The sequence below is a fragment of the Oryctolagus cuniculus genome, chromosome 5, assembly GCF_051225735.1.
Source record: "Oryctolagus cuniculus isolate XC-2025 breed Fujian yellow rabbit chromosome 5, ASM5122573v1, whole genome shotgun sequence".
NCBI lineage: Eukaryota > Metazoa > Chordata > Mammalia > Lagomorpha > Leporidae > Oryctolagus > Oryctolagus cuniculus.
Window position 1 is genome coordinate 66,864,445 of NC_142871.1, and position 23,751 is coordinate 66,888,195.

Here is a 23,751-nt window from a genome sequence, read left to right on the forward strand (position 1 = left end):
AAAAGCTTACCACACTAATACAGTGTGTAGACATTAAAAGATGGAATATTTTTCTTCATTGCATTTCTGATGTTGAAAAGATTCTAATCCCACATATCTTCCTTTGGTTGAACAGGCAGAGAAATGAATAAAGATAATCTTTTAATACAAAATTAGGAAGAATATTTTGAGTTTATTGATGACTATTCACTGTCAAAAAACACCTGCCTGTTTTATGGCAATAAAGATCAGTCTATCTGTCAGCCTCGTCTTGATGAGAGCACTCAACTTACTTCTTTATATGTCAGGGAGGGAAAATAGCTGTAGCTTTCAAGACTCCATAACACAACATTGATTTTATTGGGACATATATTAGCACATTCTCTACAGATGACAAAATTGCAATTATGGAAGGTACCTTGGGTTACCAACCAGTGGATGTAAGAGAGAGAGAGAGAGAGAGAGAGAGAGAGAGAGAGAGAGATATCTTACATCCACTGGTTGGTAACCCAAATGGCTACAATAACCACAAGTGAGCCAGACTGAAACCAAGAGACTGGAATTCCTTCCAGGTCTCCCACCTGAGTGTTAGGGTCCCAACACTTGGGCTATCTTCTGCTGTTCCTAGACACATTAGCAAGAAGCTGGGTTTCAAAGCACAGCAGATGATGCCACAAGGCAGTCCCCTTGGCATTAATTTCACAACAAAATTATCCATATCAATTGCTTCATAAGTGATTTTCTTGCTTTAGTCTTTATGATGTCTTATATTTTGCTTTCAGGATTTGAGAACTGTTCCCATTATATCATTCCCCTGCCTTAACCTTTAATATCTCTTCTTTGCTTGCAGAATAAAATACATTTCCCTCAGCCTGCCATTCAGCCTTCCATAATTTGAACCCAATGTGTCTTCCTAGTTTTATCTCTAGCTCTCCTGTGTATCTTAAGTTCTTCCCATAAAGCTGTATTTGCCACTGCCCCAGGCAGAGCCTGGCCTCTGCATCCCTAGGCTGTTACTCAGCTGATCCCTCCGTGCTTCTGTTTCTCTGCCTTTGAAAATTCTCTCTGTAATTCTTAGTCACCAAAGAAGGTAATGATACCACAGTGCCACTTGTAATTAAAAGTAATTACTAAAAAATAATAGAAAGGTTATCTTTTCTTTGCAAATATATAAAATTTTAGGCTTATATTTAATAATGAAACCAGAGAGCTCCAATTATAGCAATTTAGAGTGTCAGACTTGGCCCCATTGAGCTTAGAAGGTATAATAAAGATAGCATACTGATTTCAGCAAATTGCACAGTTTTTATCTATTAACACCTTCCCAGTGTACAACCACCTCCTTGTGAGAACTGTTAGCACTCTTCTGTAAGTGACTCAAATCTGGGGAAGATTCAACATCACTGGCATTTGCAGTTTAAGTAATACTAACAATAGTATCTAGGATATAGGTGTCTTGAGAAGCAACAATACAAAGATTTAGAAATATGCCATTCTATGACTACATCATATTTTATTTTTGCAAAACAAATTTGGCTTAATGACAGGACACTTATTCCCTTGCCCTGCATCCTGGAGACTCTGAACATACAAATAAATCTCAAAGAACAAAATGTTATCATTGAATTCCAGTGTGTCTTATTACATAATATCCCTTACTACTTGGCTCATGTAATTTTGAATTTCTAATCTACATACTACTCATTGAGGTCACTCATAAAATGTACTTGTTATACATAGTGATGTATTTCTTTGTGTAGCTTTCTTGCCCAATAAAACTTAAGCATATTTTGTGGGATAGATAATAACAAACAGGTCTCATGTTATATTTGCTTCTTCTTCCCATTAGATGTTCCTGAGAAGAGAAATATCTACTTTATAATGTAATTTTAAGTGTGAAATAAGATATTTTAGTATAGGGATTGCAGTAATATATGAATGACTTAAAGAATATACTCAAGATAACAAACCAAGAAATATTTCAAAATAATATGAATTTTCTTCAAAAGGTTCATGGCAAATGAAAAAAAAAAACTATGTATGGATTTCAAAACTATTTGTACCACAGTAAATTTATATATTTCTTAAACTTTTATTTAATAAATACAAATTTTGAAAGTACAACTTATGGATTATAGTGGTTCCCCCCACCCTCCATAACCAGCTTTCCACCCATAAACCATCCCATCACCTACTCCCTCTCCCATCCCATTCTTCATTAAGATTCATTTTTAATTATCTTTATATACAGAAGATCAACTTAGTATATACTAAGTAAAGATTTCAATAGTCTGCACCCACACAGACACACAAAGTATAGAGTACTGTTTGAGTAGTAGTTTTACTGTTAATTCACATAGTACAACACATTAAGGACAGAGATCCTACATGAGGAGTAAATGAACAGTGACTTCCATTGTTGATTTAATAATTGGCATTCTTATTTATGACATCAGTAATCACCCGAGGCTCTTGTCATGAGCTGCCAAGGCTATGGAAGCCTCTTGAGTTCACAAACTCCAACCTTATTTAGACAAGGCAATATTCAAAGGGGAAGTTCTCTCCTCCCTTCAGAGAAAGGTACCTCCTTCCTTGATGCCTGTTCTTCCCACTGGGATCTCACTCACAGAGATCTTTCATAAAGTTCATTTTTTTTTTTTTGCCACAGTGTCTTGGCTTTCCATGCCTGTGAAACTCTCATGAGCTTTTTAGCCAGATTCGAATGGCTTAAGTGCTAATTCTGAGGCCAGAGTGCTGTTTAGGGCAACTGCCATTCTATGAGTCTGCTGTGTATCCCACTTCTGCTTCCTATGTTGGATTGTTCTCTCCTTTTTAATTCTATCAGTTATTATTAGCAGACACTGGTGTTACTTATGTGACAAACAAAATAACATTTTTGCTCAAATGGAAGATGATGTATTATATAATCATATTTTTCCAATCTGTCAAGTAGAAAAGAGTAAGGACAAAGTTTGAAGGAGACAGTGCCATATAGAGATGGCAAAACTACCTAGCATAATATGTCAATAAGTATTGAATCACCAGGGAATAGACAGGAGAGGAGAGTGAAGGACAGGGAGGGTTGAACATCATGGTAGGACTTGACATGGATGGGGCAGAATGATGATATACCTTCTGAGGATGAAATGTCTGTTTAATCTTTCTACAGATTAGTCTTTTTTTGTTCTCTGTGTCTAGAAGGGTGGGATATCAGTGTCCCAGATTACTGTTTTTATAGCATAGCTCCAATTTGACCACTCAGTTCTAGATAAGATCGAAGATGTAGTAGCATTGACAAGATTGCAGTAGATTTACCCTTTATGGGTTGGTGACAGTTTTAGAGAAAGTTTGTTCTGATCTGAGTGTACATCTCAAAATATCTCTACCACATTCTGCCCCTAGGATAATGACTAGCACATAGAAATGATTAATGACAGCCCTTACCTTCCAATGTTTCCCCTCATTTTGGAAATATATGTTACTTAAAAGACTAGAATTAAAGAGTTATAACATTCTGTCTGTATCTTTCACTTTTGTCGCTCCCCCTCTTTGCGGAGGAACGACACAGGACCCTGCGCTGTTCTTTTGTCTGCTCGGCCCTTCCCGGGTTTGCTGCTGGTCCTTCCCGGGTTGGGTACCGTCCCTCCACCTCCGTGGAGGGGCGGGCCACCCTGCCACTTTCCCCACTTCCACGGGGGAGCGGCACACCGCCGGCCGGCTCTCTCGGGGGCTGCTCAGGTGTTCCTCAGGTGTTTCTCTTAGATGTTCCTGGTGCATGTTGTCTCTCTCCTCCTTTATAGTCCTCTTCCACCAATCCCAACTCTGCTACCCACACGCCGAGTACGCTGCTCTCCTCCAAGCAGGATCAGCTCCTGCAGTTTATTGGTTGAACTGGAGGCAGCTGCGTAGAAGCTGTTTCCTCCTCTCCCAGCGCCATATTGTGGGAGAGCAGATGCATAGAATAAGTCTTAATTCCAGTAACTTAGTCTAGTCCGAGTTGCTCCCCACACACTTTAGCCTATTAATTACTTACTAAATACAAAGCAATCTTCAATGGTTTCTGGGTCTAAAAGAAAAAGTCATGGATGCTTCCTTCAGGAAGTGGAATGAAAGTCACAAATACATGTAAAAAATAGTTACAGCAGCAAGATCTATAGAGACAAAAGTTATGTTTTAGGAGCTAGCAGAGGAAAATAATTCAGCTCTATCTGGAATAAATCAGAAAAGGCTTCAGGAATGTGGTACCTTTCGAGCTGTACCATGAAAGATAACTTGGATCTCAACAAATAAGAATAGGAAAGGAATTTACCCCAGTGGTTTAAACTGCTGCTTTTTTGTTTGTTTGTTTGTTTCAGCACTCTTTTTTTAAAAGAGTTTATTTTACACCTATTTTTACCACACAGCATGTTTTAAACACTGACACATGAATCCCCTAATAAAAGTTTACCTTATTAGAAACAAGATACACCTGTGTTCAAACATTATTGCACCTTTAACTTTCATAATTTGACAAAACATTCATGAAATTATTGGCAGGCTAGTTTTAACAGACAAATAAAATCTTTAAGCAGACGTTGACTATCCTAAATGGTTTATTAGGTATGAATTTTACAAACATTACTTGAGTTAGCAGTGACGGTGCAGCTGGAGGGTATTGCACCTTCTCCAGGCTGCACTGGGAGAACCACCAATAGTGTGGGGGAACTTGTGACCCTTTCCAAGGCCACGACTCTTGCGGCCTGCAGATGTCAGCCCATGCATTTCCCTGTGCTTGTGGACTGGCTTGGTGATCCGCTGGGTGTCAGGATTTCTTCTGATGGCTTTATGGAATGGATCAATGAGGATAACCTCAAAGAATTTGTATGTGGAATCTTCACCAACCCAGTAAGAATTCAGGACTCTCAGAGCTCCACAGTGGCACCCAGCTCGTTCCTCGGCAACAAACTGAAGGCTTCGTGCAAAGTTGAGCTGTTAACGCCCTGATGGACAGGCTTGCCGTAGGTCACACCCTTGGGCATCGGGCACTTGCGGCCTCCTCGGCGCACACGAATCCTATAGGTGACATAACCTTGTTTGGCCTTGTAGCCAGCCTGCACACCTTGTCGGGCTGCGTGTGGCGTGGCGCTCTGTGCAGCGCTGATAGCTGGCGGTAGTGCCAGCAGCGGACCCGCAGGAGAAAGTGCATCATGTCCGACTGTTTCTTTCTCCATAGCTCCTGGATGTATTGTACGTGCCCACCCTGGCTTACCTGATGGCTGCCGGCTAACTAAACTGCTGCTTTGAACAACCGCATCCCTTATCACACCTGGGTTTGAATACCAGTTCTCCTATTGAATGAACTACCTGCTAATATGTGCCCTTCTCGTAGATGAATTTCTACCATCCATTTGGGAGATTCAGATTGAGTTCTCATTTTGTGATTTATGCCTGGCCCAACCCTGGCTATTTTGGGCATTTGGGATCTCCCAGTGGATAGGAGATCTCTCTGTTTAGTCTTTCTTTCTCTGCCTGTCAAATAAATAAATATTTTCAAAAAAATGAAAACAAGCAAACAAAAACTATAAATAAAAATTGGGAACAAGAATACATTCTCTCACTTACCATCAAGGAGGTAGATACAAAAATCTATGGAATATGAGCATAATTTAATAAATGATAAAATTCACCAAATCATTGAAATGTAAGAAAATATTGCAAAAGAATATTGGCCTGCAAGATTATGTAACTAAATTATCCAGAACCTTGAATCCCAGGTTTGGAAATCTAAATATGATATTTAATTTGCATGTGTCTACTTGCCATTGTTTTGACCTGAACATAATAAAAAAAGATGACACCTCATGGTAGGAGAAGTTTCAAAATATGCCAAGAGAAAGCCTGCTCCTGCTAGCCTTTTACAGCCCCAGCTGGATGATAAGGCAATAAGAAAGAAAAGAAGAGACAGGGCATGTCAGTTGCACTTGTTGGAGAGGATACCTGATTTTAATGATACATAGTAGCCATTGATATAAGAAAATATTGTCCCAATGAAATGTTGTCTTAAAAAACATCAAATAGGTTATTTTTACTTTGGTTTCTTGGAAGGAGATTCTTGTCATGTTCTTTTGGAATTTCACTTCCATAGCAATTCAACAGAATATAGGAAACAAATATTATTCAACATGCTCAAAAGGAAGGGTGTGGTAAGCATTTGAGTCGTAGATCATCATTACTCAACTCTTTCTTTTTTTTTTTGACAGGCAGAGTGGACAGTGAGAGAGAGAGACAGAGAGAAAGGTCTTCCTTTGCCGTTGGTTTACCCTCCAATGGCTGCCGCGGCCGGCACACTGCAGCCGGCGCATCATGCTGATCCGAAGCCAGGAGCCAGGTGTTTCTCCTGGTCTCCCATGCGGGTGCAGGGCCCAAGCACTTGGGCCATCCTCCACTGCACTCCCGGGCCGCAGCAGAGAGCTGGCCTGGAAGAGGGGCAACCGGGACAGAATCCGGCACCCCAACCGGGACTAGAACCCGGTGTGCCGGCGCCGCAAGGCAGAGGATTAGCCTAGTGAGCCACGGTGCTGGCCCTCAAACTCTTTCTTGACTACCCTCAACTTCTCTGAGAAAACTTGCATAAGTTGATGTCCCAGAGAATGTTGAGAGTCCTTCAACTCAACTTTCTAGGGAAACAAGCCCTGCTTGATGAATAGGGATCTTTGCAGACATCACAATACCACTCACATTGTTCTTAGTTGTAATGAAAAGTAAACATTTCAAATTCCTTGGGAGTCAGCATGTTACAAAACCACATAAAAAGGGTCCATGTACATAATTAAAGGGGCAAGATCATTTTGAAAGTCAATTGTGATGCTAGTGGAGAAAGATCTTTTCATTTGCTCAATAAAGGTGAGCCAAAGGACATGTCCATTGGAGAATGGAGTTCCTGGTGGTTGCCATTTAGGAAATGAAATGAGATGAAAGTTTCTGTCTCTCTCTCTCTCTCTCTCTGTATGTCCCTTTCTGTTGTTTGCATTTTCAAATAAATAAGTAAATAAACAAATAAATAAATCTTTTTAAAAAAAATTGAAAGACTCTAGAGAATATCTTTCCAGAGAAATGGAGAGAAAACTGGAATTAGGGAAATTTGCAAACATCTTCGTAAGGGAATAAAACAGCTCCTCAGGCACAGAATGACTTAGGAAGCAGAAAGGAAAATATCCTCATGTCCAGTTAACTGGAGATGTTTGCAAGTTTCCCTAATTGTGCTTTCTGTCTCAATCCTGTAACTGTCATATTTTGTTTTATTGCATTTTGCTTTTCTGTGCTTTGCAGACATTGTGTATTTTATGGATTGAAGGTCTGTAGCAATTGTGCATTGAGAAAGCCTGTTGGCACCAAGTTTCCAACAGCGTATGTCTACTTCATGTCACATTTTGGTAATTCTCACAATATTTCAAACTTCTTATTATTAATGATAGTTGGTGCTCATTATCAGTGATAAGTGATGTAATTCTTTGAGAGGGAAACAGCAAGAGAGATCTCTTTCTTCACAAGGTTTATTGCAAAGTGTAACACACACACACACACACACATATACACACGGGGGAAGTGGAGAGACCAAGCTGGGGGAAGAGAGAGAGAGAGAGAGAGAGAGAGAGAGAGAGAGAATCTTCCATCCAGTGGTTCCCCAAAATGCCTACATCAGCAGCCAGGGCTGGGCAGGGCTGGAGCCAGGAGCCAGGACCACAGTCCAGATCTCCCTCTTGGGTGGCAGGGACCCAACTACTCAGGCCATCACCTGCTGCCTTCTTAGTCACATTAGCAGAAAGTTGGAGCAAAAGCAAAGGACTTGGGACTGGAACTGGCACTCCTGTATGGGATGCCTGTCTCACAAACCATGCTGTACCACAATGTCTTCCCCTCTTGCATTCTTCTGACTCATTTCCCATATACTTGCAATGGCTGGGTTTGGTTCAGGCTGAAGCCCAGAGCCACAGACTTCATTCAGGTTTCTGACATGTGGTCAGGGACCCAGCCATCTGAGCCAACAGCTTCTTCCCAGATTGTGTATTGCAGGAAGCTGGAAGAAGGAGCCAAAACCATGACTTGAACTCAAGTATCCTGATATGGAGTGCAGGTGTCCTAATTAGCAGCTTAACCAGTAGGCCAAATGCCCACCTCAATCACTGATCCTTGATGTGATTACTATAAGACAATGGACTTGATAGAAGTTGTGTGTTATGACTGCATCTACAATCAGTGTTTCTTCCAGGTCTCTGCTTAGGCCTCTGTATTCCCTAAGACACAACAATGTTGAAATAGACCATTTAATAACCCACATTGTCCTCTAAGTGTTCAAAAGAAAGGAAGAGTTACGCATCTCTCTTTTTAAAAAGGGTTATTTTATTTGAAAGGCAGAGTTCTATATATAGGGGAGAGACAGAGACAGAGAGCTCTTTTTTTAAGGTTTATTTTATTTATTTGAAAGAGTTACAGAGAGAGGTAGAGAGAGAGAAGTCTTCCATCTGCTGATTCACTTCTCAGATAGCTGCAATGGTCGGATCTGTGTAGATCCGAAGTCAGGAGCCAGGAGCTTCTTTTGGGTCTCTCACATGGGTGCAGGGGCCCAAGGACTTGGGCCATCATCTTCCACTGCTTTCCCAGGCCATAGCAGAGAGCTGGATCGGAAGAGGAGCAGCTGGGACTAGAAGAGGAGCCCATATGGGATGCTGGTGCTTCAGGCCAGGGCTTTAACTTGCTATACCACGGTACTGGCCCCATGTTTCTCTCTTTAAATTAAAAAACAATAGACTTGATTAAGCTTTGTGATGAAGGCATGTTGAAAGCTGAGACAAGCTAAAAGCTGGCAGTTTTACATTAAACAGCCAGTTTGTGAATGCAGAAGAAAAAAGTTCTTGACATAACTGTAAATTGTTATTCCAGTGAACATACAAATGGTAAGAAAGCGAAACAGCCTTATTGCTGATATGGGGAAAACGTTAGTGGTGTGGATAGGAGATCAAACTAATTATAACATTTTCTTATAGTAAAACCTAATTCAGAGCAAAGCCCTAAAGCTCTCCAACTCTGTGAAGGCCAAGAGGGATGTGGAGGCTGCAGAAGAAAAGTTTGAAGCTAGCAGAAAAGTTGAAGCTAGGTTAGTTCGTGAAGTTAATCAAAGATACCATCTCTATAATATAAAAGTACAAGGTAAAACAGCAATTGCTGGTGTAGAAGCTGCAGCAAGTTATCCAGAAGATCTAGACAAGAATGTTGGTGGATGTGGACTGCACTAAACAGCTTATTTTCAGTGTGGATAAAACAGCCTTATGTTGGGAGAAGATTCCATCTAGCATATTCATAGCTAAAGAGGAGAAGTCAATACTTTCTTTAGTTTCAAAGGACAGCTGATTCTCCTGTTAGAGGTTAATGCATCTGGTGACTTTAATCCATGGCCAGTATACATTTATCAACCCAAAAATCCTAGGGCCCTTAAGAATTATACTGAAGATTTATGAAGCACTCTACATTTGCTTTATAAATACAAAACAAAGCCTTAATGACAGCAAGTCTGTGTACCCATGGTCTAATAAAACTTTTTTTTTTTTTACATTTTCCTCCATGTAATTCCGCACCCCTGAAACTTTTTCTGTAAGTTAAACAAACTTCAGCGTTTCATAAATATGACTTTAGGAACCTAGTAATTCTTCCCATTCTTCTCACCCTCCCACTTGTACTGCCACCCTTCTTCCCCTCCCTTTCCTATTCCAATTATTATTTTTTTTTACTAAGAACCAACTTTACACACATAAGATTAACTCCATACTAAGTAGTTTTCAACAAATAGTAAGAAAAAGAAAAACTGTTCCTCAACAGGTGAGACAAGAGCTGTTCAAAGTCATCACATCTCAAAATGTCAATGTTACTTCTATAGATAACCTTTTAGGTGCTCCATTAGTTACCCCAGATCAAGGAGAACATATGGTATTTTTCCTTTTGGGACTAGCTTATTTCACTAAGTATAATGTTTTCCAAATTCATCCTTTTTTTTTTTTTTTTGCAAATGACAGGATTTCTTTTTTTTTTACTACTATATAGTATTCCATGGTGTACATACTCCGTAATTTCTTTTTTTTTTTCTTTTTTTTTTTTCTTTTTTGACAGGCAGAGTGGACAGTGAGAGAGAGCGACAGAGAGAAAGGTCTTCCTTTGCCATTGGTTCACCCTCCAATGGCTGCCGCAGCCGGCGCGCAGCAGCCGGCGCATCGCGCTGATCCGAAGCCAGGAGCCAGGTGTTTCTCTTGGTCTCCCATGCGGGTGCAGGGCCCAAGCACTTGGGCCATCCTCCACTGCATTCCCGGGCCAGAGCAGAGAGCTGGCCTGGAAGAGGGGCAACTGGGACAGAATCCGGCGCCCCGACTAGGACTAGAACCCGATGTGCCTACGCCACAAGGCGGAGGATTAGCCTAGTGAGCCGCGGCGCTGGCCCCCATAATTTCTTTATCAGTCTTCAGTTGATGGACATTTGGGTTGATTCCACATCTGAGTTATTGTGAATTGAGCTGCAGTAAACATGGAGGTACAGATACTCTTTCATATGCTGATTTCATTTCCCTTAGGTAAATTCCCAAGAGTGGGATGACTGTTTCATACGGTAGGTCTATATTCAAATTTTGGAGGTATCTCTATATTGTTTTCTACACTGGCTGCACCACTTTTCATTCCCACCAACAATGAATTTAGGAACTTTTTTCCCCACATCCCCACCAGCATTTGTTATTTGTTGATTTCTGTATGAAAGCCATTCTAACAGGGGTTAAACCTCATTGTGATTAGGATTTGCATTCTTGATGACTAGTGATCCTGAGCATTTTTTCATGTGTCTATTGGATATTTGCATTTCCTCTTTTGAAAAATACCTCTTGAAGTCCTTTGTCTATTTCTTAACTTGGTTGTTTGTTTTGTTGTTGCTGAGTTTCATGTACTCTTTTTTTTTTTTGTTATTAGCCCTTTATTGATTGCATAGTTTGCAAATAATTTTTCCCATTCTGTCTGTTACCTCTTCACTTTGCTGAGTGTTTCTATTGAAGTGCAGTAGCTTCTCAGTTGAATGTAATCACATTTGTAAATTTTGGCTTTGATTGCCTGTGCTTCCTGGGATCTTTCCAAGAACTCTTTGCTTATGCCAATGTCTTGCAGAGTTTCTAATAATTTTTTATAATAATTTGATGGAATTGGGTTGTGGTTTTGGTCTTTGATCCATTTTGATTTGATTCTTTAGTAAGGTACAAGGTAGGGGTCTTGCTTCATACTTCTGCATGTGGAGATCCAGTTCTCCAGCACCATTTTGTGAAGAGACTGCCCTTGCTCAGGGATTGATTTTAGCTCCTTTGTCAAAGATAAGTTGGATGTAGATGTGTGTATTGACTTCTTGGATTTCTATTCTGTGGCGTTAGACCATCCATTTGTTTTTGTTCCACTACCAGGCTGTTTTTATTATAATTATTCTGTAGTATGTTTTGAAATCTGGTATTGTTATGCCTCTGGCTTTATTTTTGTTGTTTGATATTGCTTCAGCTATTCGGGGTCTTCTGTGTTTTCATATGAATTTCAGATTTGTTTTTTTTTTCTGGATCTGTGAAGAATGTCCTTGGTATTTGGATTGGTATCACACTGAATCTGTAAATTGCTTTTGGTAATATGGACATATTGCAAATATTGATTCTCCAAATCTATAAACATGGGAGATTTTTCCATTTATCATGTGTTCTTGTCTTTCTTTATTTAATGTTTTGTAATTCTCATTGCAGACATCTTTGATGTACTTGGTTAAATTTATTACAAGCTATTTAATTTTCTTTGCAGCTATGGTGAATGAGATTGACCTTAGAAGCTCTTTCTTAGCCATGGCATAGTCTATATATATATATATATATATATACACAAAAGCTATTGACTTTTATGTGTGGATTTTATATCCTGCCACTTTAACAAACTCTTTTTTGAGTTCCAATTGACTCTTAGTGGAGTCTGTTGGATACCACATGTATAGAAACATGTCACCTTCAAATAGAGGTAGACTGACTTCCTCATTTCCAATTTATATTCCTTTGATTTCTTTACTTGCCTAATGGCTCTGGCTACAACTTCCAGGATTTTATTGAATAGCAATGGTCAGAGTGGACATTCTTGCCTGGTTCCGGATCTTGTGGGATTACTTCCAGCTTTTCCCCATTCAGTAGGATGCTTACCATGGGTTTGTCATAAATTGCCTTGATTGTGTTGAGGAAAGTTCATTCTTTACCCAATTTGCTTAAAGTTTTCATCATGAAAGTATGTTATATTTTATCAAATGTTTTCTTTGCATCTATTGAGATAATCATATGGCTTTTGTTTTCAATTTGCTAATGTGGTGTATCACATTGATTTATGTTGAACAATTCCTGCATATCAGAGATAAATCCTAGTTGGTCCAGGTGAATGATCTTCATGATGTGTTATTGGATTCCTATGGCTAGTATTTTGATGAGAATTTTTGTGTCTGTATTCATCAGAGAAATTGGTCTGTAGTTCTCTTTCTCTCTAATTTCTTTTTCAGGTTTAGGAATTAAGGTGATGTTGGCTTCATAGAAGGAGTTTGGGAAGATTCCCTCCCTTTCAATTGAAGAATTAGAGTTTGTTCTTTAAATTTCTCATGGAATTCACCAGTGAAGCCTTCTGGTTCTGGGATTTTATTTGTTGGGAGGATCTTTATTGCTGAGTCAATTCAATCTTAGTTATTGGTCTGTTTAGGTTTTCCATATTTTAATGGCTCAATTTAAGTAGGTTGTGTGTGTCCAGAATCTACCCATTTCTTCTAGGTTTCCTGATTTGTTGGCATACAGCTCTTTGTAGTAATTTCTGATGATTCTTTTTATTTCTGTGGTATCTGTTATTACATTTCCTTCTCCATCTATAGTTTTATTCATTTTTGTCTTTTCCCTCTTTTTTGGCTAGTGGGCCAGTGGGGTGTCAATTTTGTTTATATTTAAAAAAAACAGCTCTTAATTTCACTGATCTTTTATATTTTGTTTCAATTTTGTTTATTCTTTAATTTGATTTATTTCTTTCATCCTACTAATTTTGAGTTTGGTTTGCTATTGTTTTTCTAGGTCTTTGAAATTCACTGATAACACATTTATTTGTTGCCTTTCCAATTTCTTGATGTAGGCACTAATTGCTATAAACTTCCCTCTTATCACTGCTTTTGCTGTATTCTCATAAGATTTGATATGATGTTGTCATCTTCATTCATTTCCAGAATTTTTTTTGATTTTTTGATTTCTTTTATGGCCCACGATTCATTCAGGAACATTTGTTTAGTCTCCATGTATTTGCGTATGTTCTAGAATCTCAAGATGATTTCCAGCTTCATTGCATTGTGGTCAGAGAAGATGCATGGTATATCTCGATTTTTTTGTATTTGCTGAGACTTGCTTTATGGCCTAGTATGTGGTCTTTCCTAGAGAATATTCCATGCACTGGTGAGAAAAATGTGTATTCTGTAACTGTAGGATAAAAAGTTCTGTAGTTATCTGTTAGGTCCATTTGGTCTATAGTGTAAATTAACTCTGTTGTTTCCTTGCTAATTTTCTGTCTGGTTGATCTGTCCATTGCTGAAAATAGGGTATTGAAGTCTGCCTTTCCTATTGTATTTGAATCTATGTCTCCCTTTATATCCCTTAACATTTCTTTTAAATAGTCATGTACCCTGTAATTAGGTGCATATACATTTGTTATAGTCACATCTTCTTGGTGAATTGTGAATTACATAGTGTACTTCTTTGTCTCTTTTTAACAGTTTTTGCATTAAAGTCTATTTTGTCTGATAGTAAGTTGGCTACACCAATTCTTTTTTTTTTCTGTTAGCATGGTTTATCTTTTTCCATACTTTCATTTTCAGTCTGCATGTATCTTTGTTGATGAGATGTGTTTCTTGTAGGCAGCAAATAGATGGGTCTTTTAATCCATTCAGCAAGTCAGTTATCTTTTAACTGGAGAGTTGAGGCCATTTACATTCAACATGCCTATTGATAAATAATGACTTGGACATGCCATTTTCCCATAAATATTCTTATTGTTTACATTAGATTTCCTTTTTTCTTTCACTGGGAGATTTTCTGGCTTCATCTTCTTTCATAGTGATGACCATTTTTGTGTTTTTCTGTGTAGCACATTCTTAAGCATCTTTTGTTAGGCTGGATGAGGGGTGACAAATTTTTTCAATTTCTGTTTGCTATGGAAGATCTTTATTTCACCTTTATTTATTTAGAGCTTTGTAGGATATAGAATTTTAGATTGACAGTTTTTTTGCTCTTAACATTTGGTATTATATCTCTCCAGTCTCTCCTAGCCTGTAGGGTTTCTAATGGGAAGTCAGCTGTGAGTCTAATTTGAGATCCTTTGAATGTAATTTGTTGTTTATCCTGTGCACATTTTGGATCTTTTCTTTATGTTTTACTTTTGAGAGTTTGACTACAATATATCGTGGTGAAGATCTTTTCTGGTCATGGGTATTAGGATTTCTGTGTGCTTTCTCTACTTGGATGTCCCTTTCTTTCTCCAAATTGGGGGTGTTTTCTGTAATTAAACCAAAAAGGCCTTCTAGTCCATTCTCTCTGTCCATGCCTTCAAGAACTCCTAAGACCCATAAGTTGGGTCATTCAATAGTATGCCATAAATCTCCAACAATGTTTTTTAATTTTCTAATTTCTTCTTTTTTTTCTTGATTTGACTGTAAAATTTTCAGAGATTTGTCTTCCAACTTTGATATTCTTTATTCTGCTTCACCAAGTTTGTTGTTAAGGCTTTTTAACCCATTTTTAAATTTGATCTATTTATTGAATTGTCCATTTCCAGTATTTCATGGGAAAAATTTTCATTCATGTCATATATGGATTTCTTTAATTAGTGAATTTGCTTCTGATTACTTCTAAGTAATCCTATGATCAATTTTTTGAATTCTATTTCTGGCATTTCTTCAATCTCTTTATCTTCACATTTAGTATTAAAGTGTTGTTGTGTTCCTTTGGGGGCATGATGTTTTCTTCCTTATTCTTTTTTTCTTGAATTTCTGCATTTATTTTTAGCCATTTATAGAGTTATTTGTTTGTTTGTTTCTCTATGATGGCTTTTATCTTTGGACTATGCCTCTGTGGCTTAGTGGAAATTCTGCTCTTTCAGTGAATACCCAGAGGTGTGTACTGGACTTGGCCCAGGGGCTTGTTCAGTGCTCCAGGGTCTGGGGAGTGTCCAGGGCAGTATGCAAGTTAGGTGTGGTAAATCTCTCTCTCTCTCTCTCTCTCTCTTTTTACGAGAGGGGAGGGGTTAATCTCTCTGTTGGCTTGGTCTCATGTTCACCTCCCCTCCTCCAAGAGAACCAATGCCTGGGTGCTGCCTCCATTGGGTGCAATATTCATCTGAACTGCCACATGTACCACACAGCAATTTAAGCCAATTTTTGAGTTACTACTCAGCAAAAAGTGATTTCATTCAGAATATTCAGCATGTTGACAGTCCTGGTACACAAGAGCTCTGACAGAGATATGTAATGAGATTAATGTATTTTTTAAGGCCTTCTACCACAACATTCATTCTGAAGCTCAAGGATTAAGGAGAAATTCTGACTCACAAATCTTATTGTTTAAGAAATTTTGCTTGTCTATATGTGCAATAGATGATAATCGCTCTTCTGGATCTTAGAAAAGTCAATTGACAACCTCCTGGAAAGGATTCACCATTCTAGATGCCATTAAGAACATTCATGATTCACAGGAGAAGCTCAAAATATCAACATTAACGGGTTTGGAAGACGTTGATCCCAACTGTTGACTTTCAGGAATTCAGGATTTCAATGAAGCAATACCAGAAGATGTGGTAGAAATAGCAAATAAACTAGAAATTTAAGTGGAGCCTGAAGATGTTACTGAATTGTTGCAATCTCATGATAAAACTTTAAAAGATGATGAGTCTCTGCTTATGGATGAGGAAAGGAAGTTGTTTCTTGAAATGTTATCTGCTTTTGCTGTAGGTGCTGTGAACCTTATTAAAATGTTAACAAACAATTTAGAATTTTACATAAATTTAGTTGATAAGGCAGTGGAAGTATTTGAGAGAACTGATGCCAGTTTTGAAAGAGGTTCTTAGGGTAAAATGCACAGCATCACATGCTATAGAGAAATCTATGGGAAAGGAAGTGCCAATTAATGCAGCGAGCTTTACTGTTGTCTTAATTTGAGAAATTTCCTGTTACCCAAATCTTCAGCAACCTCCATCATGTTGGTTCAAGAGTCAACAACATCAGGGCCAGACCCTCCACTAGCAAAATGATTTCAGCCTCTTGAAGACTTGGATGATCATTAATATTGTTAGCAATATAGTATTTTAAATTAAGATCTACATATTTTACATGTAATAATCTTCCATACTTAATAGAGTACAATGCAGTGTAAATGTAACTTTTATATGAACTAGAAAACCAAAGTGTGTGTGTGAGTGTGGGTTTGTGTGTGTGTGTATGACTTACTTTTTTGTGATATTTGTTTTATGGTGGTGATCTAGAACTGTACCCACAATGTCTCTGAGATAGGCCTGTTCCTCCAAAGTTAAATCACCAAATATCTATTTGCTCTCCTCCTAAAAACTGATTTACTTTGAATTTATGTATTTCATAAATTAGGTGGACTGTTTTATAGGGCCTTACTCTAATTGTGTTTTATACTACTCTCCAGCCTCCTTATCTCACATTTGGCTCTTACATGGAACTTCAGGTTCCATGTCAATTCCTACATGAGTACCTTTTAACTTTGCTTCTACCCTTTCATTATCCTATGAGCTGGCTCCCACAGACCAGCATTCCCAATGTTGCCTGAGCCATGTCTGTTAGCACATCCTTATCTAAAACTTGCTTTTTTATTTTCTAGAACAGTATCAGATAGCAACAATATCACTGTGTTTGAATGAAAATGACTATAATGGCTGTGAAGGTTTATCTCTGTCTCCACAGTATTGTTTATACTGGTTTAAAGGGAAACATTATTAGCATTATTATACCTAGGGCAGTACCTAAGAAACAGAGACTGTTTCTCATATATTAATCATGTAACATTAAATCATTGTGTGCAGGTCTTGGCTTCACTAAAGAAGAATTTATGTCAGTTTGTGAATATACATTTTAATATTTTAAGTTGGTTTTATGGGCACATTGCTAAGGTTATTGAAAAATTTATACATCAGAGTGAACTATGTCATGGATGCTATTGCTTTATTTTGATTGGAATCTAAGTTATGTTATGACATAGAACATAAAGTTGAGACTCAGTGAGGAAGGGGTAGGGATGTAAACTGAAGTAATGAAGATAGATGTAAGTGAAGTAGCACTGAAATGAGAATTTTAGAAGAAATTTCTAGCAAACATATAAATATATATGGCAATATATATTTATATTTAATATATTAAATATATATGACACTATATGTATAAATATATAAGAAAAATTCTTTTTTTTTTTTTGACAGGCAGAGTGGACAATGAGAGAGAGAGACAGAGAGAAAGGTCTTCCTTTTCCGTTGGTTCACCCCACAATGGCCGTTGCGGGTGGCGTGCTACGGCCGGTGAAAAATGCTGATCCTAAGCCAGATGCCAGGTTCTTCCCCTGGTCTTCCGTGTGGGTGCAGGGCCCAAGGACCTGGGCCATCCTCCACTGCACTCCGGGGCCACAGCAGAGAGCTGGACTGGAAGAGGAGCAACTGGGACAGAATCAGGTGCCCCGACTGGGACTAGAACCCAGTGTGCTGGCGCTGCAGGCGCAGGATTAGCCTATTGAGCCACGGCACCGGCCAAGAAAAAATTCTAACAATGGTATTGAAGACATTATAAATAGAGAAATAAGCTTTCATAAATTATATAGTACAGAGAAAGTACATTAAAGAGTAATAATTTAATAGGGAAAATATTTTTCTTATATACAAAAAATAAGACTAATACTGACCTATGTCATGGAAAGAATAGATGGCATTTAGAAGAGAATAAGTTATCAATACTATCATTAAGTTTGTAAAACGCTTTAAAATATATTACAACTGGGGCCGGTGCCTTAGCTCAGTAGGTTAATGCTCTGCCTGCAGCGCTGGCATCCCATATGGGCGCCGGTTCTAGTCCTGGCTGCTCCTCTTCCTATCCAGCTCTATGCTATGGCCTGGGAAAGCAGTAGAAGATGGCTCATGTCCTTGGGCCCCTGCACCTATATGGGAGACCAGGAGGAAGCGCCTGGCTCCTGGCTTTGGATTGGCGCAGCTCTGGCCATTGCAGCCATTTGGGGAGTGAGCCAACGGATGGAAGACCTTTCCTCTGTCTTCTCCTCTCGCTGTCTCTAACTCTATTTCTCAAATAAATAAATAAAATCTTAAATATATATATATATATATATTACAACTATCATTTGCATAGGATGAGAAATAACTTGTAGATACTAGGTTAATTCAATGTACAAATGACAGAAGGGACAGAGACATTTCAAAGGATTAATTTACAGAGAAAATTTTAAACTTATTTCTCTGAAGAATGTAGAGGAAATATGTTGGTTCCATTCCCAATTATAAGGGGAAAGAGTGTTCCAAGGAATATCACAGTAGTTTTGAAGTTGTGAGGTCAGCTCAAGTGATGACAGGATCTTGCAAGTTCATCATACCTTTCTCAGTTAATGATCACAGCTTAGGCTAAACTATATTTAAAGAATGGCATCAATACTGTCAGTGATGGGGCATCTGAGCATTCAGCTTCAAGGAAATATTATTATAAATATGATTCTTAAATAGAAGCCTATTTCCTATCACAGAGTTTCCACACTGCTCTGTCCCACATCATCATGTTGTAGCTGTTCTGATACCTGGAGTCCTATAATGTTCCCCTTTACCTGAATCTGTAACTCAGCAATCATCCCATTCCTTCATTCTTCAACAGTTGACAGCTGCTTTTACCTTATGCTTTAGAGGAATTTTTTAATAACCATTTGGTTATATAGCTAGTACTCATATTCAGAATCCTAGAATCATATATAAGTGTTAGAGCTGAGCAAAGATGGCTGTGTAAAATCCAAAGATGCATTATAAACTAGGCTTCCTCTGTGAGGGTCAGATCCACTGATGCATGTATCATTGGGTACCCTGGGCTTGCCTGCTTTTCCCTGGGCACAATTCCTCTGGCTTAGACCTACTTTTCTACCCAAGTCATCTCAACATGTATATTCTACCCATTCTAGGAGCTGGCAGAGCTGGTTACCATCCACTATTTCTTAGTTTGGGTTCCTCTGAAAGTGAAACCCAAGAAAAGCTCTTTGGCATTTACAATTTATTTGAGAGATTACCAGATGACTTAGAAATGAAGATATGAGTAAGAATGGCAAGAAAGATACATACTTTACTGATTATCACTGCTGTAGGCAAGATGAACTCTATTTTATCAGAAGCTCTGCAAAGCTAAGAAAATGCTTTGGCAAAATGGTTTTGTGAAAAACGGAGTCTGAGTATTTGCCCAAAATTACCTTTCCCATGGGCTAAGATATTCCCATTCTCCATACAACATTCCCTACCTTTCCAGGCTGACCTTCCTTCCTTTGGAATGGTTTTATTTTCTCTTCACTATTTTTGTTGTTGCATACTGTCCATCCCCATTCTCTGCATCACATGAAGTTCATTCTACAGATCACTCACCATATTTGAAGTGGTAGGGATTCCGATGATATTTTTTACTAGTTTTTACATTTATTTATTTTCAGGGTCATTTAAGACAAGATAACTACATTGGGATCCTTTATGTCTTTACATCCTTGAAGATTTTTCTTTCACGAAGACTTCTGGCAACTAAAGCCAGCCAACTCTATAATCCATCCTCCCTCCCACCTTTCCTCCCTCTCTCCCTCCTTTCCTTCCTTCCTTTCTCCCTTCCTTACTTCCCATCTTTCTTAAATTTTATTTAATGTATGCAAATTTTATTTATTATTATTATTTTATTGTTATAAATTATGTTATTATTTTATTTATGATAAATTATTATTTTTTCATGCATACAGATTTAGAAACATAGTGCCACTTCCCAGCCTACCCTCCCTCCTGTCCCCACTCCCACCCTTCCTTTTCCTTTATCTCCTTTTCTTTCTCTTAAGTTTTACAATGATCTTATTTTGATTTTCATTATACTCAAAAATTAGCCTTATACTAAGTAATAAACAAATAGTATAAACAAATAGTATAAAGAAAAAAAAATACTGTTCCTCAACAGTAGAGACAAGGGATTTAAAAAATCATCATCCGAGCTGAAAATGTCAATTTCATTCCTATACACTATATATTCGGTAATCTGTTAGTTACCACAGATCAAGGAAAATAATAATATTTGTCTTTTTGGGACTGGTTATTTCACTAAGTATAATTTTATAATTTTCCAGTTGTATCTACTTTGTTGCAAAATATGGGATTTCATTCTTTTTTGTGACTGAGTAGTATACATACCATAATTAGTGTATATATACCATAGTTTCTTTATTCAGTCATCAGTTCATGGGCATCTGGCTTGATTCCATATCTTAGCTATTGTGAACTGTGTTAATTGTGTTGACGAATGTTCCTTCTATACCCAATTTGCTTAAGATTTATCATGAAAAGATGCCGTATGTTATCAAATGTTTTCTTTGTATCTATTGAGATAATTATATGTTTTCATTCTTCATTTAGTTAATGTGTTGTATCACTTTTATTGATTTGTGTGTGTTGAACCATCATGCATACTAGTTCCACTAAATCCTAGTTGGTCTGGGTGAATGATCTTTCTGCTGTGTTGTTGGATTTGATTAGCTAGTATTTTGGTGATGAATTTTGCATCTATGATCATTGTGGATATTAGAAATGATACTTTTCAATAAATAACACTGGGAAACTGGACATACATAATTGTAAGAGTGGAGTTGGATCCTTTCACCTCACCATATTACAAAAAAATCATCTTGAGATGGATCAAAGACTTAAATTTAAGACCTGAAGCCATGAGATTGCTAGAAGGAAACAAGGGAAACACTGTAATAATCTGGTGTAGGCAATCATTATTTTAGAATATTCTAAGAACACAGGCATCAAAAGCAGAACTAGATATAGGTCATATCAAACTTGAAGCTTCACAGCTGGGGAAACAATCAATAGAGTGAACAGACATCTGAAAATATGGGAGAGGGCCGGCACCATGGCTCACTTGGTTCATCTTCTGCCTGTGGTGCCGGCATCCAACATGGGACCTGGTTCTAGTCCCAGTTGCTCCTCTTCCAGTCCAACTCTCTGCTGTGGCCTGGGAGGGCAGTGGAGGATGGTCCAAGTGCTTGGACCCCTGCACCCGCATGGGAGACAGGAGGAAGCACCTGGCTCCTGGCTTCGGATTGGAGCAGTGCTGGCCATGGCGGCCATTTGGGGAGTGAACCAACGGAGAGTAGATTTTTTTTCTGTCTCTCTCTCTCTGTCTATAACTCTAAAAAATAAAAAAGAAAATATGGGAGAAATATTTTCATGCTATTTATTACAGAAAGGATTAATAGCTGGAATATATCAGGAACTCAAAAAATTCAACAATTGAAATCAATCAATCGAGTTAAGAAGTGGGCATTAGATGTGAATAGCTTTTAAAAGAAGAAATACAAATGGTCAAGACATAAATGAACTAGTGCTGAATATCACTAGCTGTTAGAGAAATGCAAATCAAAACCTCAATGAAATATTACCTCACTCCTGTTAGCTATTATCAAAATGACAGAAAGTGACAAATGCTGATGAAGATGTGGAGAAAGAATGCTTAATCACTGTTGATGTGAATGTAAATTAGTACAGTCTCTATGGAAAATAGTTTTGAAATTTATTTTTTTAAGATTTGTTTATTTATTTGAAAGGCAGAGTTACAGAGAGAGAAGGAGAGATACAGAGAGAGAAATCTTCCATTTGCTGGTTCCCTCCCCAGATGGCCACAATGGTGAGGGCTGAGTCAGGCTGAAGCCAGGAGCCAGAAGCTTCATCAGGGTCTCTATTTGAGTGGCAGGGTCCTAGGCACTTGAGTCATCTTCTGCTGCTTTCCCAGGCATGTTAACAAGGAGCCGGATCAGAAGTGGAGCAGCCAGGACTCCAACTGGTGCCCATATGTAAAGCTGACATCACAGGTGGTGGCTTAAACTGTTACACCACAGCACTGGCTGGCACATGGAGATTTCTTAACAAACAAGAAATATATTTGCTATATGATTCAGCAGTCCCACTGTGGAATTTTTGTCTAAATGATGTGACTTCATTGTATCCACGAGATACTTTGTCCACTATGTTCAATGCAATACAGTTAGCATTAGCAAAGATATGAAATAAACCATAGTCCCCATCATCAGATGAATGGATAAAGAAAGGATGATCTATCTATCTATCTATCTATCTATATATATATATATAAATAATGAAATATTAGTCATACATAAAAGTATGCAGTCTTGTCATTTGCAGCAAAATTGCTGGAACTGTAGAATTTCATGTTAAGTGAAATAATCCAGTCACAGAAAGACAAATACTTTGAGTTCTTCCCTATGTGCAAGAAACAGACAAACAAAAAATACCCCATTCTGCACAGAGAATGGTGACTAGCAGAGTTCAGGAGGGATGAGGGTGTAGAAGGAGTTTGGATAATATGTACTGAATCAAAGTCAAGCTGAAAGAATGAGTCCTAAGTGCCACACATGCAGTTAGTAGACAGGAGCTCACATAACCTAGTGTATTCAAGTAGAAGAAAGAAACTCCAAGCTCCCAATCATAAGACAATGTTAAAGAAGGGAAAATATTGTTTACAGTGTTTTGACTAGTATACATTGTATACATGTATTGAGATATCACTGTGTAGCATATATATGTACATTTTAATAAAAATAGAAAAATCCAAAAATAGTCTGCATGAAAGATCAAAATATGAGCTTTCAGAGGGAAGCCTCATAATGTAACTGGTGAGAGTTTTGGTATCGAAGCTGCAGAATCCTCATTCTTCTCCATTATTTGGGGTAAGTTATTAAAATCTTGTTAAACTTGAGTTTCCTTTTCCAAATGGTGATTTATACATGCAATTTACAGGAAAGTTATGAACCTAAATGAGATGATGTATGCAGATTGTCCTATACAAAGCACTCGGTAAATATTACTCCTTTTGCCCTCAAAGAAGAAAACTCATATCATCAATGTATAATTATATATTTTCTACTTTGTGGTAGTATTTGGAAGAATAATAATTATGTGTTAATTCGTGAAAACATTTTACAATTTAGATGAGTTATATTTAAATATATTGATGCTCTCCTGCACCTTAAAGTCTTAATGATGATGTGGCTTGTGAAAATAAAAACTGTCGGGCCGGCGCCGTGGCTCAATAGGCTAATCCTCCACCTTGCGGCGCCGGCACACCGGGTTCTAGTCCCGGTCAGGGCGCCGGATTCTGTCCCGGTTGCCCCTCTTCCAGGCCAGCTCTCTGCTATGGCCCGGGAGTGCAGTGGAGGATGGCCCAGGTGCTTGGGCCCTGCACCCCATGGGAGACCAGGAAAAGCACCTGGATCCTGGCTCCTGCCATCGGATCAGCGCGGTGCGCCGGCTGCAGCGGCGGCCATTGGAGGGTGAACCAACGGCAAAGGAAGACCTTTCTCTCTGTGTCTCTCTCTCACTGTCCACTCTGCCTGTCAAAAAAAAAAAAAAAAAAAAAAA

At 38.3% G+C, this 23,751-nt stretch overlaps 1 pseudogene; it reads right to left on the reverse strand.

Annotated features, from left to right (window-relative positions):
• Positions 1 to 4,567: 4,567 nt before the first annotated feature.
• LOC100341532 (large ribosomal subunit protein eL15 pseudogene) overlaps positions 4,568 to 23,751 on the reverse strand; it is a 48,467-nt pseudogene continuing 29,283 nt past the window's right edge.